This window comes from Ovis aries, chromosome 20, assembly GCF_016772045.2.
Source record: "Ovis aries strain OAR_USU_Benz2616 breed Rambouillet chromosome 20, ARS-UI_Ramb_v3.0, whole genome shotgun sequence".
Lineage (NCBI taxonomy): Eukaryota > Metazoa > Chordata > Mammalia > Artiodactyla > Bovidae > Ovis > Ovis aries.
In genome coordinates, this window is record NC_056073.1 from 42,021,127 (window position 1) to 42,037,055 (window position 15,929).

Sequence of the window (15,929 nt, forward strand, 5' to 3'; positions counted from 1 at the left end):
TCACAAACATTACATGATTATTTGATTGATGAAAGAAGGGCCACTGCAATTTAGGGGAGAAAGGATGATCTTTATAATAGATAATGCTGAGTCAACAGGATATTTACATAGATACAAATAACCTTCACCCCTACCTCACACCATATACAAAACTCAATTCCAAGAGGAATACAGATCTAAATGTGAAAGGTAAAACATGATTACACAGGTGAAAATGCTAGTGCCTTAGTGAAAATGCATGGAGCTTGTATGCCTTTCCGGCTGCACGCTAACTATCAATGACAAAAGTTTACTTAAAAAGAAAAACAATGCTTCCTTAAGTCTCTACATGACACATAAAACACAGAACAGATAAAAGAAAGTGATTCTGAAAAGTCTACACACAGCAACTAGAGAGATTTTCTAGAACTCAAATACATTGATCACTTATGCCCCTGCTGAAAATACAGAGCTGTTGTTTAGTCCCTAAGTCGTGTCCAACTCTTTGCAACTCCAGGGACTGTAGCACACTAGGCTCCTCTGTCCTCCACTATCTCCCAGAGTTTGCTCAAATTCACATCCACTGAGTCAGTGATGCTATCTAACCATCTCATCTTCTGCCACTTCCTTCTCCTGTTGACTTCACTCTTTCACAATATCAGGGTCTTTTCCAAAGGGTCAGCTTTTCAAATCAGGTGGCCAAAGTATTAAGCTTCAGCTTCAGTCCTTCCAATGAATGTTCAGGGTTGATTTCCTTTAGGACTGGGTGGTTTGATGTCTTTGCAGTCCAAGGGACTCTCAAGAGTTTTCTCCTGCACTACAATTTGAAATCATTAATTCTTTGGTGCTCGGCCTTCTTTATGGTTCAACTTTCACATCTGTAAAGAATCTGCCTGTCAGCGTAGGAGATATGGGTTTGATCCCAGGGTTGGGAAGATCCTCTGGAGAAGGAAATGGCAACTCACTCCAGTATTCTTGCTTGGAAAATTCCATGGACAGAGGAGCCTTGTGGGCTACAGTCCATGGGGTCACAAAGACTCGGACATGGCGGAGTTCACACACATGCACTCACATCTATACATGACTACTGGAAAAATCATAGCTTTGACTATACAGACCTTTGTCAGCAAAGTGCCGTCTCGGCCTTTTAATACACTTTCTAGACTTGTCATCGCTTTCCTTCCCAGGAGCAAGTGTCTTTTAATTTCACGGCTGCAGGAACCATCTACAGAGATTTTGGAGCCCAAGAAGATAAAATCTGTCACTTCTTCCCCTTTTTCCCCTTCTATTTGCCATGATGAGATGGGACTGGATTCTATGATCATCGTTTTTTGAAGGTCGAATTTCAAGTCAGCTTTTTTCACTCTCCTCTTTCACCCTCATCAAGATGCTTAGTTCCTCTTCACTTTCTGCCATTACAGTGCTATCATCTGCATATTTGAGGTTGTTGATCTTTCTCCCCGAAATCTTGATTCCAGTTTGAAAATATTTTAATGTCTTCCTACTCTGATTTCTGCTTCCTCACCAGCCACTCCCTCATCCCCTTCCCACTTCACTCCATCCCCTCCCCAACTCTACCTATTCCAAGAAGCCATAGTCTCCCTAGAATAGATTCTAGGATTTCAATATGCAAAATCCTCTCCTTTTAGCTCTTGCCTACTCTCACCAACCTGGCCAGTTTGTTTTCTATGTTTGTGAGTCTGTTTCTGTTTTGTAAAAAAGTTTATTTGTATCATATTTTAGAGTCCACATGAGATATCATATGGTATTTCCCTTTGCCTGACTTACGTCACTTAGTATAAAGCTTCAGCCCATCCATGTTGCTGCAAGTGGCATTATTTCAATCTTTCTCAGGACTGAGTAGTCCTGGGCGTTCACTGGAAGGACTGATGTTGAAGCTGAAACTCTAATACTTTTGCCACCCGATGCAAAGACCTGACTCATTTGAAAAGACCCTGATGCTGGGAAAGATTGAGGGCAGGAGGAGAAGGGGACAACAGAGGATGAGATGGCTGGATGGCATCACCGACTCAATGGACATAGGTTTGGATGGACTCCGGGAGTTGGTGATGGACAGGGAGGCCTGGTGTGCTGCGGTTCAAGGGGTCACAAAGAGTCAGACACGACTAAGCAACTGAACTGAACTGAACTGAACTGACGTTTCCCATTGTCTATATATATATACAAATATATACATACACCACATCTTTATCCATTCATCTGTCAATGGATATTTAGGTTGCTTCCACATCTTGGCTATGTAAACAGTGCTTCTGTGAACATTGGGATGCATGTATCTTTTCAATCTTGAGAGTTTTCTCTAGACGCACGCCCAGGAGTAGAATGCTGGATCATATGGTAGCTCTTACTTTTTTTTTAAGGAACCTTCAGTAAATCTTTTAAAAACGGCACTACCACAATATATTTGACCTAAATCCCACAATTTAACCACAGTTATCTTTATTTTTCTATCCTGATTTCAAAAGATGGCTCCATCTAAAAAAAATTAACTGCTACATGAAATATGTCTTATAAAACACATCAATTGATGAAAATGCATTTGTAGAATCAGTTTAATAAGAAACTCCAATTATATTCATGGAAATATCATTGATGCTGTAGTTAGTATGTCTGATATTTTAATATGCTAACCTATTAAACAGTGTATATATATCATTTATTTTACCTATGTAAATGAATATATTCTCTTATAAAACCAAAAAATTCATGGGCTAAATATAGGGTTGACACCTTCAAAAGTAAATATATGCTTACATATTGGACAGCATCAGTCTAAAGATTAAAATGCCAATACTATATCTAAAGAGCATGGTTTGGAATCACCGGTTGTCATGGTGACTATAAAAAAATGGGTGAAGCCTGTGCATGAAGGTCACAGGAAGTATTACTTGGGATGTATGTAACCCAGGTGCAGTATCTAAGCCTTAAATCTGTGATACATAAGGAGCTGTATTTCAATGAAAAACAGTCAAACAGTAACTTGAAATCAATGTGGAATGGGATGATAACAAAAGTTCACCTAAAATGGTACCTCCAGCTTACCTGAAATAATACACTTCTTCCTAATGGGTAAGTGCCTCTCCAGTCTAGAGAAGGTTTAGAATTAAACAGAGACTCTCAGGCAGCACAGGAGTAAAGAAGCCCCCTGCCAACGCAGGAGATTCGAGAGACTCAAGTTGGATCCTGGGTCAGGAAGAATCCTTGAAGTAGGAAATGGCAACCCACTCCAGTAGTCCTGCCTGGAAAATTCCACGGACAGAGGAGTGTGGTGGGCTCCAGTTCACGGGATTGAAAAGAGTCAGACTGGGCGTGCACAGCGGCATAGAGATGACAAGGAAAATGAGACTCATGTTAATACTTTTTAGAATATTTTAGAAATATGTTTTATATTAACTGGAACAGTTTGTGCATAATTATTATGCTTTTAATGTTTAAAGGAATCTGACATAAACTGACATGTGATTCTCCTTAAAATGTGAGCTATATTTAGACATATGATTTATTTAGATTGAAGTGTTTAAAAGGATTTGGCTGTCTATAAAATATTAATTTTGTAAGTGATGGAATAGTCAAAGGAAATTGAGCTAAGTATTTGGAAAGGCTTCACTCATTTGAATCATACATTTGCCCATTGAGCATCTGATTTGTTTAAAAAGGAAATCAAATATATTAAATAAATATATACAATTGAAAATATTTTAGGGTTTAAATTTAACTAAGTTTACAAACGAGACTGATAGTTTAAGGAACTCAATCTGTTCAATTTGAACTAAAGTTTCATCAAAGAAAAAGAGATGGTGATTGCTCACATTTAGCAGATTTATAAGCGGAATAAGAAGATATGTAACTTAAACGCTTAGAGGCAACTCGATATTTATTGTTACCTGTAAAAACATCAAATTATTACCAAAATTGTCCTTTCTGCAGACAAAATTTACTCTTAACAGCTAATAAGACTTTACAAATATTAATTCACTTAACCCTCACAACCCAACGAAGTAATATTCTCCCCATTTTATAAGTCAAGAAATGAAGGCACAGCATTATTAAGCCACCACCCTAAGGTCATAGAGCTAGATGGTAGCACAGCCAGAGTTCAAATACAAGCTGTCTGGCATCAAAATTCACACTCTTAACCATTGTGCTTTGCTGACTCTCAGACTGCCCTTGAACATGAAAGACAAAGCTCATCCTGACAAAAATAACTAGTTGTTCAAAAAGGTGAGCTTTTACATGCTGTTAAGATGTTAACGAAAAATCTCGTTTCTCTTTTTTTCCCAGTAACTATCAAGAAAGGTTTGTGCTAGGAATTCCAGGAAAAACCCATGATGCACAAGGGAGTGACCCAAATGAGAACACTTTCCAAGGCTTCTAACTGCATCCTGACCCTGTGACTCCAGGCTGCTGGCGTTCTAAGACAAGGAACTCTCCCGCAGCGACAGAGAACATGTTGCTCTGACTCTCAAAGAAGTCCAGCCTGAGGGAAATGATACTTATTGAGTTACTTTTCATTGCATTTCTTTTCATCCTGTAACATCTCATCTGGCCTCTTTTTGGGTGTATTGTTGCAGGGAGGGGGCGGCGTTAATTCTGAATCCAGGGCACAGTACAAAATAAACCAAAATAAATTCAGGAAAGAGAAGATAATTCCTTTTAATTTGGTTTTTAATTCTAAAAACAGATTGGGTAGGGGGAGACTTCGCCCCCTCCTTCTATACCAAAACCCCATCTGGGAGTCTGCGGCAATGAGCATAAACAAGGACTATGGTTTTGATTACCTCCTGAGAACCATCTCCCCCTTCAACACTGACCACACCTACCACCCTGAATCTTTCCTACCAAGCAGCCACTCTTTCCAAAGCAAAGGTAATTAAAATGCATGTTCACTGCAGCAGGAAGGCGTTCTTTGTTGACTGGCAATTAACAAGGCAAGCACAGTCAATTTCAGACTATGATTTATCACACAGATGATGGTTTTAAATTTACCAACCCTGTGTGATCTTGGATAAGCTATTTATTAGCATTTTTATAGATGCAGAAAGAAAAGTGATTGTGAAGATCAAGAGATAATTTGTGTAACATACTAAATGGACTACTGGGGTGCCAGGTAAGTGATCAATAAATGATAGCTGTCACAATATTTATTATTAAAAGAACCTACAGAACTGTGTTTCCTTGCTTGCTTTTATGGACACCCGTCTCTTGTTTAATTTTGCTTTTCATATAGCTTAAATAAGAAAAGCCCCCTGAAATTAAAACACTTGATCACTCTTCTATGGAGACAGTGAGAATATGAGTTTACAATGGGGTGGGGTAGATAGAAGATAAAATAGTAAAAGCAATGTAAAGACAAATGTAAATCATTTTTAAAGATCCATTTTTTGCTTTGACTTGAATAATCAAAAGTTTATGCATAACTGCGAGTATAAACTTAAGCTCCGTTCAGTCACTCAGCCGTGTCTAACTCTTTGCAACCCCATGGACTGCAGCAAGTCAGGCTTCCCTGTCCATAACCAGTTCCCGGAACTTGCTCAAACTCATGTCCATCGAATCGGTGATGCCATCCAACCATCTCATCCTCTGTGGTCCCCTTTTCCTCTCACCTTCAATCTTTTCCAGCATCAGGGTCTTCTCTAATGAGTTAGTTCTTCACATCAGGTGGCCAAAGTACTAGAGTTTCAGCTTCAGCATCAGTCCTTCCAATGATTATTCAGGATTCATTTCCTTTAGGATGGACTGGTTGGATCTCCTTGCAGTCCAAGGGACTCTCAAGAGTCTTCTCCAGCACCACAGTTCAAAAGCATCAATTCTTCGGCACTCAGCTTTCTTTATAGTTCAACTCTCACATCCATACATGACTACTGGAAAAACCATAGCTTTGAATAGGTGGACCTTTGTCAGCAAAGTAATGTCTCTGCTTTTCAATATGCTGTCTGGGTTGGTCATAGCTTTTCTTCCAAGAAGCAAGAGTCTTTTAATTTCATGGCTGCAGTCACCATCTGCAGTGATTTTGGAGCCCCCAAAAAATAAAGTCTCACGGTTTCCATTGTTTCCCCATCTATTTGCCATAAAGTGATGGGACCGGATACCATGATCTTCATTTTCTGAATGTGGAGTTTTAAGACAGCTTTTTCACTCTCCTCTTTCACTTTCATCAAGAGGCTCTTTAGTTCTTCGCTTTCTGCCATAAGGGTGGTGTCATCTGCGTATCTGAGATTATTGATATTTCTCCCGGCAATCTTGATTCCAGCTTGTGCTTCAAAATTAAGCTAGCGAGAGTTTATATATATACACACATATACACACACACACACATATAACCTTTTAAGATATGACCATCAGGAATCCAAATAAATTAAAAATGAAACTGTGATCTTTGATTTCTTATGTTGTATTTCAAATAACTAAAAGTGAAAGTGATTTTGTGGTGCCCTGATGATACATTTTGGAGCTTGGATAACTGAAGGAATGCTACTCTGTTTCCCCGGTGGTGTTAGTGGTCTCTCTGCCAATGCAGGAGACAAGAGAGGCGAGTTCCACGCCTGGGTGGGGAAGATCCCCTGGAGGAGGGCATGGCAACCCACTTCACTATCCTTGCCTGGAGGATCTCACGGACAGAGGAGCCTGGCAGGTTGCAGTCCACAGGGCCGCACAGACTTGAACATGACTGAAACGACTTAGGATGCACACATGCAGGAAACCTGAGTCACTTTCCGAAGACCCTAACATTGACACTTTTAAGGTCCTCAATACTGACTTTGGAACTAGGTTTTAAGATAATCATTTTATGTCACATAAAAAAAATCTTTTAGGCATTCATTTAAAGAAAGCACATTTGTATTTATCTTATCTTTGGAAATGAATAAGGCATAGTTCTTGTTTATAGTCTGGCACACATTTGGTAAAGAATCCACCTGCAGTGCAGAAGACCCTGGTTCGATTCCTGGGTTGAGAAGGTCCACTGGAGAAGGGACAGGCTACCCACTTCAGTATTCCTTGACTTCCCTTGTGGCTCAGCTGGTAAAGAATCCGCCACCTGGGTTCAATCCCTGGGTTGGGAAGATCCCCTGGAGAAGGAAAAGGCAGCCCACTCCAGTATTCTGGCCTGGAGAATTCCATGGACTGTATAGTCCACGGGCTTGCAAAGAGTTGGACAGGACTAAGCAACATTCACTTTCATTTCACACGCACACACAAAAAATATATATGTGTGTGTGTTTTCAAACAACATGCTAAGTTGTTTTTCGGTTTTGGTTTGTTTTTTAAATAGGTATAGACAGAGTTCTCTTGGAAGAGAATGAGTGAGAAGGGACTATTACCTGGTCCTCAGGACAAGACAGAGCTACTGAGAAAAGACCAGATGAGCCTACAGCACAGGAAATGACAGCCATTATCTTGCAGTAGCTTACGATTCTGCTGCTGCTGCTGCTGCTAAGTCGCTTCAGTTGTGTCTGACTCTGTGTGACCCCACAGACGAAAGCCCACCTGGCTCCTCTGTCCCTGGGATCCTCCAGGCAAGAATACTGGAGTGGGTTGCCATTTCCTTCTCCAGTGCATGCGTGCATGCTAAGTCGCTTCAGTCATGTCCAACTCTCTGCGATGCCATGGACAGCAGCCCACCAGGCTCCTCTGTCCACAGGATACTCCAGGCAAGAATACTGGAGTGGGTTCCATTTCCTTCTCCATACCATGATTATAACCTGCAAAAATACTGAATCTCTGTGCTGTCCACCTGAAAACTAATATAATACTGCAAATCAACTACACTTCATTCTTTTTAAAAAGATGAGCCCAGACTGATGATACTCCACATAAGGCAATCCCAAATAGACAAATGTAAAAGATACCTTTACATGTATATAGCAAAGCTAACACCACCGAAAATACACATTCTTTTAATATATGAATACAAATAAGAAGTGAAAGAACAACTATCTTTGAAAGTATCTTTTCCATAAATTAGTCTGTTCTAGTTTTTAAGTAAGGAAAATACTGACATAGGTCACAATATGCTATGAAGAAATAATTCTTGCTTTATTTTTGAAGAAATAATTCTGGCTTTAGGTTTTGTTCCTTTTTATTAAAATAAGGGGGGAAAAAAAACGAAGTATCATTACAATTGACGCCTTTATTTCCACACTTGGTATCAGTTAATTAAAAAGCAAAGTTTGCTGCATTCCTTGACATAAAGAAGCCAGGATTCTGGTACCTTTTTGCCTGCATGCTTGTGTGTGCTCAGTCATGTCCAACTCTTATGACCTCATAGACTGTAGCCCACCAGGCTCCTCCGTCCATGGAATTCTCTAGGCAAGAATACTGGAGTAAGTTGCCATTTCCTCCTCCAGGGAATGTTCCCAACCCAGGAGTCAAACCCGTGTCTCCTGTGTCTCCTGCGTTAGCAGGTGGGTTCTGTACCGCTGAGCCACCTGAGAAGCCTCTGCACTTTTAGAATAATATAACAGGAAGATCACATCAGTTTCCTCCTTCTTAAAATGGGGATCATAGTAGTACCTACTTCACAGAGTTCTTAAGAAGATTAAATAGATTAATATTTGTGAAGTATTCAGAAAAGTGCCTGCCCACTAAAAAGCACTTGCAAGGGGTTTGACTGATAGAAAAAAAGATGGAACTGCAATCATGCTAACCAGGGTCTGAGGAAACCATATGAAACAAGACAAAATGCCAGATGAGACCACACAGAAACCTTTCATTAGAGATTTACAGTTCAAGAGTTTGAGTAATCATCTGTCCTTCAATTCAACTATGCCTGACACATCACATCGTAATAAAATTGTGTAAAATGCCACGTCTTCCTTGAAGGAGCTACGATTGTAATAGAGCGAAGATGGTTCACAATAGACTGATACTTAGAGAAACAATTTCTCATTTAAACGCCCCCAAATACGTGGGACAAACCCATTGTTTCCTTTGAAAGCTCCATTACTGTCTTGGCTATTTAGCTGGTCTCCCTGACCAATTATGACCTTCCCCGGTGGCTCAGATGGTAAAGCATCTGCCTGCAATGTGGGAGACCCAGGTTTGATCCCTGGGTCAGGAAGATACCCTGGAGAAGGAAATGGCAATCCACTCCAGTACTCTTGCCTGGAAAATTCCATGGACGGAGGAGCCTGGCAGGCTACAGCCCATGAGGTCGCAAAGAATTGGACACGACTGAGTGACTTCACTTTTCCTGACCAATTATACAATATAATCATGCGGAAAATCTTTTATTCTTATGTCCTAACTTGTGGTTTATAGCCTTCAAAGTGCGCTTACATCCCAGTTCAGGGGAGTCACTTTTTACTCAGTTGGGAGGAAAAATGGGGGTAAGTGGCCAGAACAGCCTCTCTGCTGTAGGAGTGACCAGTCTCTGGAAACCATATAAACACTCGCTGGGGAGTTGCTTTAGGATTCTGGACCACAAGGTTCTGAAGAGATGATCTGTGCCATCCATCTTTTACCTCCCCTTCACCTCAAGCCCTGAAAGGTCTCAGTATACATTAATCTCAAATCCCTTGGACAGCAAGGAGATCAAACAACTCAATCCTAAAGGAATTCAACCCTAAATATTCATTGGAAGGATTGATGCCAAGCTGAAGCTCTAATACTTTGGCCACCTGATGTGACTCATTGGAAAAGACCCTGATGCTGGGAAAGATAGAGGGCAAGAGGAGAAGGGGGTGACAGAGGATGAGATGGTTGGATGGCACATGAGTTTGAGCAAACTCCAGGAGATAGTGATGGACAGGGAAGCCTGGCGTGCAGCAGTTCATGAGGTTGCAGAGAGTCAGACATGACTTAGCGACTGAACAATACTTTTTAACTCACTGAACACTCCACCTTGAGATTCTTTGGCTTTCACTTCAACTGGTTATGAGGTAAAAAGCAGAGACCTAGATTTAGGCAGTTGGGGAAAATAGCACTTCATCACCTAACAGGATTCCAGATTTTCCCATCTACCACACAACCTCTGTATATGTCCAAAATGTGACATTAAGGATTATAACATGGCCTGGATGGGAGGGGAGTTTGGGAGAGAATGGATACATGCATATGTATGATGTATGGCTGAGTCCCTTTGCTATCCACCTGAAATTCTTACAACACTGTTAGTCAGCTATACTCCAATGTAAAATAAAGAAAGCTTAAGAAGAAAAAAAAAAGATTATAACATGAATTATGAGTTTTTAATACACACCATTATAAAGTAAGTTTTCTAATATTCTAGTTGAAAAACAAATTAACCAACTTATATTTTCTAAAAGCCCTGGAAGGTATAAAATTAGTTACAAAGCATTAAAGAATTAACTGGTAACTTTTCTCCATAAGAAAAGGAAGGCAAACATAGAATATTTGGGTATTAGGTATCATAAACAATGAGTTACACATATAATAAGAAAATTTGTAATAGTTGGAAAACAAGTAATTCCTCAACTATAAGATCTCAGATGACTTTATCAAGCAATACAGAATAAAGAAAAGGAATCAGCTGATAAACATTTGCTGACTGATGTCCAAAACGATTCTATATAATTGCTACAAACTGGCACATATGGAAATCAAGCGTTGATCTCGAACTATGTTTATAACACTCCAATTCTGTGCCAGACTGAATAAATATATGCATTTCCCATTTTGTAAAGTGGTTTACAAAATGGCTTAAGAGATCTTATCCTCATTTTAACTGAGAGCAGGAAAAAAATGAAACACACGCCCACAAAAGTTTCTCAGCCTCTGTCAATCTCTACTAACTGTCCACAGCACAAACAGCCCTTCCTAGTACCACAGGCATGGGTTTCCCATGCCTTTTCTCAGCACCGTGGTTACAATCAACACTCACCACACACAGCAGGTCAGCTGAAAATACCTTCCATTTACAGCATTTTTTCCTTGAAGTCCCACGGCTAACATTATCCTCCCCAGCCACAAATCCAAATCCAAGTATTTTGGCAATGAAGAAATGGTGTTTTAAAAAACTATCATCTTTTTCACAAATACACTTTTACAAATGCTACAGCACATTGTACGAGATGCTAAATTACCAGCCAGTCATCACGTTATCACAGAGCTAGAAATTGCTAGAGAACGCTGACCCAGAAACAGCCAACAAAGCCTCCAATGGCCTAATGTTGCCCATGCAGGCTCATATAGTTAAAAATATGACTTTCAGTGGCACAAGAACAATGTTAATCTGACTTAAATGAGAACATTTCTTGACTCCTTTTATCTCTTTGGACATGCTCCCTAAGTCAGGTTACAGAATACTTCAGGCTGTGTTTATAATTATCAGACCAAATTTTACAACGTATAGCAAAAATTAGGACCAGGGTTTTATTTTAATGATTAAATTAAGACTATAAAATTATGATGTTACAAAATTATAAAATAATTTTACAAAATTAAGACTTTTCTAATTTTAAGGCTCTGAAGCTTAGAAATGCAAAAGATTTCTACTACTGTGAATGAGCCAGGGACAACTGGCATATTACACCTAAGGATGCTCTGTGCTGTTCCCTACTTCCACCAGGTGGCCAATCTCAACCATGGACCTACTCCACACTCCCATCTGCATTTTCTAAGGGGGTTCTATAGATATCATAGCTTTTTTTTTTTTTTTGGCTTTCATTATTTGGTCATGCACATACCTTGTGATGCTAGTAACATATATAAATATGCCAAATTATTGTTTTTCACTTCACTGACAAAAGCTTCATTTCTTGCTTCAGAGCTTGTGTAAATAAACCACTAGGACAAAGCTGCGCTTGCAATACATGCCTGTTTATTTCTGATGTTTACTGACTTTATTTGCTTGGCAGAAAGTGACCCAGCTTTAAAGATGCCACACTATATTGAATCCTGTACCTTGGGTGAGCTCGTGGCAAAGGCAAAACGCGAGTGATCACTGTGCTGAATGAACACTGGCTATCTCCAATCTTCAGAGTCCAAACTAAGGACCACAGACTAGAAATCATAGTGAGGGGTCCATGTAGCTGAAAAGCAGGTCCAGAATCCTTGCACTTGCATGCTGGATTTGCTAACAAAGATGAGAATAAAGCTGTACTGTTGCTGCTTCAGAAAGAACACAAAACTAATTAGTTTTAGTAAAAAACATGAAACGATATTCTGTCTATAGAATAGGACAAGGCCTCAAGGTTCATCCTAGCTGCCTTTCATGCTTAAATGAAAAAGTGCTTATTTTTCCTCTCCTGGTTATCTTCTGAAAACAGATCAACTTCATTTTAATCAATGTACCATTTCACTACCATCACTGCAGAGTGTCTGTGAATCACTCTACAGGTTAAGATTCAGTTTAATAACAAAACCAATTGTGAAATAATCTGCAAATTATTGCTGCAACTCAATTCTTTATAGTTTCTAATACAATCTTCTAATGAAGTGACATCACTTAAAATTACTAGCAAATATGAACAGACTCAGAAACCTACTTATCAGCCAGCTAACAGGTGTTGAAATCCCAAAAGAGAGAAGTATCAGATAATCACTTTATGTCTGACACCTCAAGTAGCTTTAATATCCATAATTCTAACCAACTTAACTGCAATTCAAAATGATCAGTGCCAATGGTTTCTTCTCATTAACTACCTTTAAACAAAAATACAATTTCTTGCTTTCCATAAAATTTTCTCTGACCTCTTCCAAAAAGATTATTTTGCTAAGTTGGGTATACAATTCAATATCTTCCTATTATCCCCTATTTCAAAAAAATTAACAAATACCTATTTCCTTCTGCACTGATCAGCTTATTTCTTAAAAATGAAAACTGTCTTCTTTCACATGAGTACACCTAAAGATGATATCTGCTGCTGCTGCTAAGTAGCTTCAGTCATGTCCGACTCTGTGCAACCCCCATAGATGGCAGCCCACCAGGCTTCCCCGTCCCTGGGATTCTCCAGGCAAGAACACTAGAGTGGGTTGCCATTTGCTTCTCCAATGCATAAAAGTGAAAAGTGAAAGTGAAGTCGCTCTGTCCTGTCCGACTCTTTGCGACCCCATGGACTGCAGCCCACCAGGCTCCTCTGTCCATGGGATTTTCCAGGCAAGAGTACAAGAGTGGGGTGCCATCACCTTCTGCAAAGATGATATCTAAGTCTTCACAATTCTATTTTTAATCTACTCTATGTCTGCTACAAACTAAATATCACGAAATGATGGCAGGGTTGAGGCCCGTTGAGAAAGGAGAACACTACCCATAACTTGAGCAGGTCTCCATCCAGTAACCCTATGCCCTTGGCAACGGATCGTAACCCTCTCACCACACTCATAAACAGATGCAAACACCGCCCAGACACCTGCCCTCAGAGGAGCTTTGGTTTGCTTCCTCACATATAGAAACCAAAAAAAGGCATTTCCAGTTCCTTAAAGCACGAACACATTACCTTCCAGAAACAACAGCGCTGACATGGGTGCCAAGCATCTAATCTACAAAAGTGCTGGTCCTGTTAACTCTCGTAATGCCGGAGGGAATCCCAGGCTACCTCTCCCATTTAGTTACAGGTGCCAGCACCCATTCCAAAGATAAAGGTGCTCATGTTCAAAAGCCCAGGGAACTTCAAAAGCGCCTCAAAATGCTCCTGTCCCAGGCATCGAAACCTGGGCTCACTTTTCAGAGATTGTTAAAAACAATAATAATAATGAAGTCTCATTTGTTCCCTTGGCGACCCATAGCATCATCCCTCCCTCAAAGACGATCAACTTGGCAACATCAAAGTCGCAGAGGGAAATATATTCATATCTTTTTGTCTCCCCCCGCCCCCCTCCCGCCAAAAAAGCCTCGATAACACTCCAAAAGAGACAGAGAAGGACGGATAACGTAGCCAGGTATCACCCCCGCCTCTCCGCACGGCCTCACCCCGCGCACCCCGCTGGCTCTGGTCACCCCAGCGCCCCACACTCGGTCGAGCGAACCGGGACTGGCCGGGCCCGTCGGGCGCGCCGGCCGCGAAGTTTGCCGCCCGCCGCCGCGCCCTGGGGCGCCGTCCGGGATTGCGGGGCGGCCCGGCGGAGAGACCGTGTCCGGCGGGGGCGCACCCTTCCCCGGAGACCCGCTCCCCGCGGCGGGTGGACGCCCCCGTCCCCACCCCCCGGCGCCCGGCCCGAGCCTCCGGCCCCCCAACCCCCGGGCGGCGGGCGCGCTCGCCTCACCTGACCCGCGGGCGGCCGCGGCAGCGGGTGTGTGAGCGGCGGCGGCGGCGGCGGCGGCGCCCGGGAGGGGAGGGAGGCGCCGGCGGAGGAGGAGCTCGGGCGAGGAGCGGGCGGACGGCTTTGTTTCCACGGCGCGGAGCCGCCGACCCTGCGTCACCATGGCAACCGCCGGGGGGGCGGGCCCCCATCCCGGGCCCAGCGAGGACCCCCGGGCGTCCGGGGTCCGGGACCCCCGCCCTTCCTCCTCCCAGTCTGGCTGCTCCGAGGGGACAAGGACCACCACCACCACCACCCCCCCCCCCCCCCACCACCCCCCCAAGGAGCCACCACCACCGCACACGCCCCTCTCTCAAGGGCCCAAAGCGTTCGTCTGGCCCCAGCAAGAGGGGAAGAGGAGGCGAGAGGAGCCCACCCTGGCCCCGATGCCTACTGGCATCCCCCGTAGGCACCCTCTTTGGCTTCGCGCACTGGACATTCCCAAAGCCCACCACCACCAACCACACCACCACCACCCCACCTTTCTCCTCTCTGGCGCTGTGCCCTCAACGTGGAAATTCACTGAAGAGAGGAGAAAGCGGTGCAAACTGAGAAAGTGTGGAGCAACTGGTCCCGGTGCATCTGTTGCGAGCTGCCGCAGAAGCCCGGCGCTGCCAAGAGGCTCCGGCGCCCCGCCGCCTCCCGCCCTGACCGAGCTGCGCCTCGACGGGTCTGGGCTCGCTCCACCCAAATCCGTATGTTTCGTGGGGGGCTCCAGTAAGAGAGAGAGAAAGGGGCTTCGTGGTTTTTGTTTTGTTTGTTTGTTTGTTTGTTTAAACACTGGATATATTTGTAACCTCACCCTAAAACAACTTGGAGGCTGTCCTTGTGAATCTCTGCTGCTGCTAGTGTTCGGCTACTGGCCGTGACCGCTAAGCGCCTACCTTGAGCGCGGGCTCGCTCGCTCGCTCTCTCTCTGTGCCAAGCCCCGGAGCCGTGCACTGCAGGTCGTGGTGCTCCGGGGAAGATAAAAGGGTGAGGCTGACCTTGGCACACGGTAGGCATCCTCTCCTAAGGAAATTCTTGGAGAAGGAGGGAAAAGTACCAGCACAGTCACAGTAATACTTCCTCTGAAGGACAGAGCTGGAGGACAGCTACCACCGGGGTGAGTCATCACCCCATCCTATGTTTTCTTGAAAGATCAGTGATTGAACCTAGGACCTACAATGTCTTCATTTAGACCCCGGGGAACATGGCATTTATTTTCTGGCACTTGTGAATCACCAAAGAAATGTCAATAACATAATAAAACCCCAGGGTAGCTGATGTTTTCTGGATTTGCTCCCTATCTGAGAAGCCATAAAGCAAAACAAGGTTATTACCAATGGAAGCCACACATTTTAATTAATGAAAATAGAAGATCCATTTTAGGGTGAAGAGAAACAGCCTGTTCCTCAGAACAACTGGCCTCTTTCCTGTACTGGGAACATTGGTGCTTCCAGACAAAGTCCAGAGACAAGGACTTCTCACAGGCTGTTAAGCAGTCTGACAGTATTTGTCAAAATTTTAAATGCACATCCCTTTCTCTTGGGTAGCTCATTTCTCAGAAATTTGTCATGCAGAAATACACAAGTGTACAATGATAGATTTACAAGGATGTGCATTCCAGCAATTATTTATTAGCAAAAATTTGAAACAACTTGTTTGTCCATCAGGTAAATAAGTTTGGCACACTCATACCATGTAGTCCAAAGTGACATGTTCAGTAAGTGCAGAATGCTCACCAGATT

The 15,929-nt window shown here is 42.6% G+C and overlaps 1 protein-coding gene across 3 annotated transcripts in view; it reads right to left on the reverse strand.

Moving 5' to 3' along the window:
• RNF182 (ring finger protein 182) overlaps positions 1-14,815 on the reverse strand; it is a 46,539-nt gene extending 31,724 nt beyond the window's left edge. For 2 of the 3 annotated variants that reach the window (XM_060403778.1, XM_004019126.6), the window contains exon 1: positions 14,164-14,196. The gene's annotated coding sequence lies outside the window, so the exon portion shown is untranslated. Of the gene's footprint in view, positions 1-14,163; positions 14,197-14,680 lie in introns of those variants that run through there. The other variant, XM_012101261.5, reaches the window with a different exon arrangement.
• Positions 14,816-15,929: the final 1,114 nt, after the last annotated feature.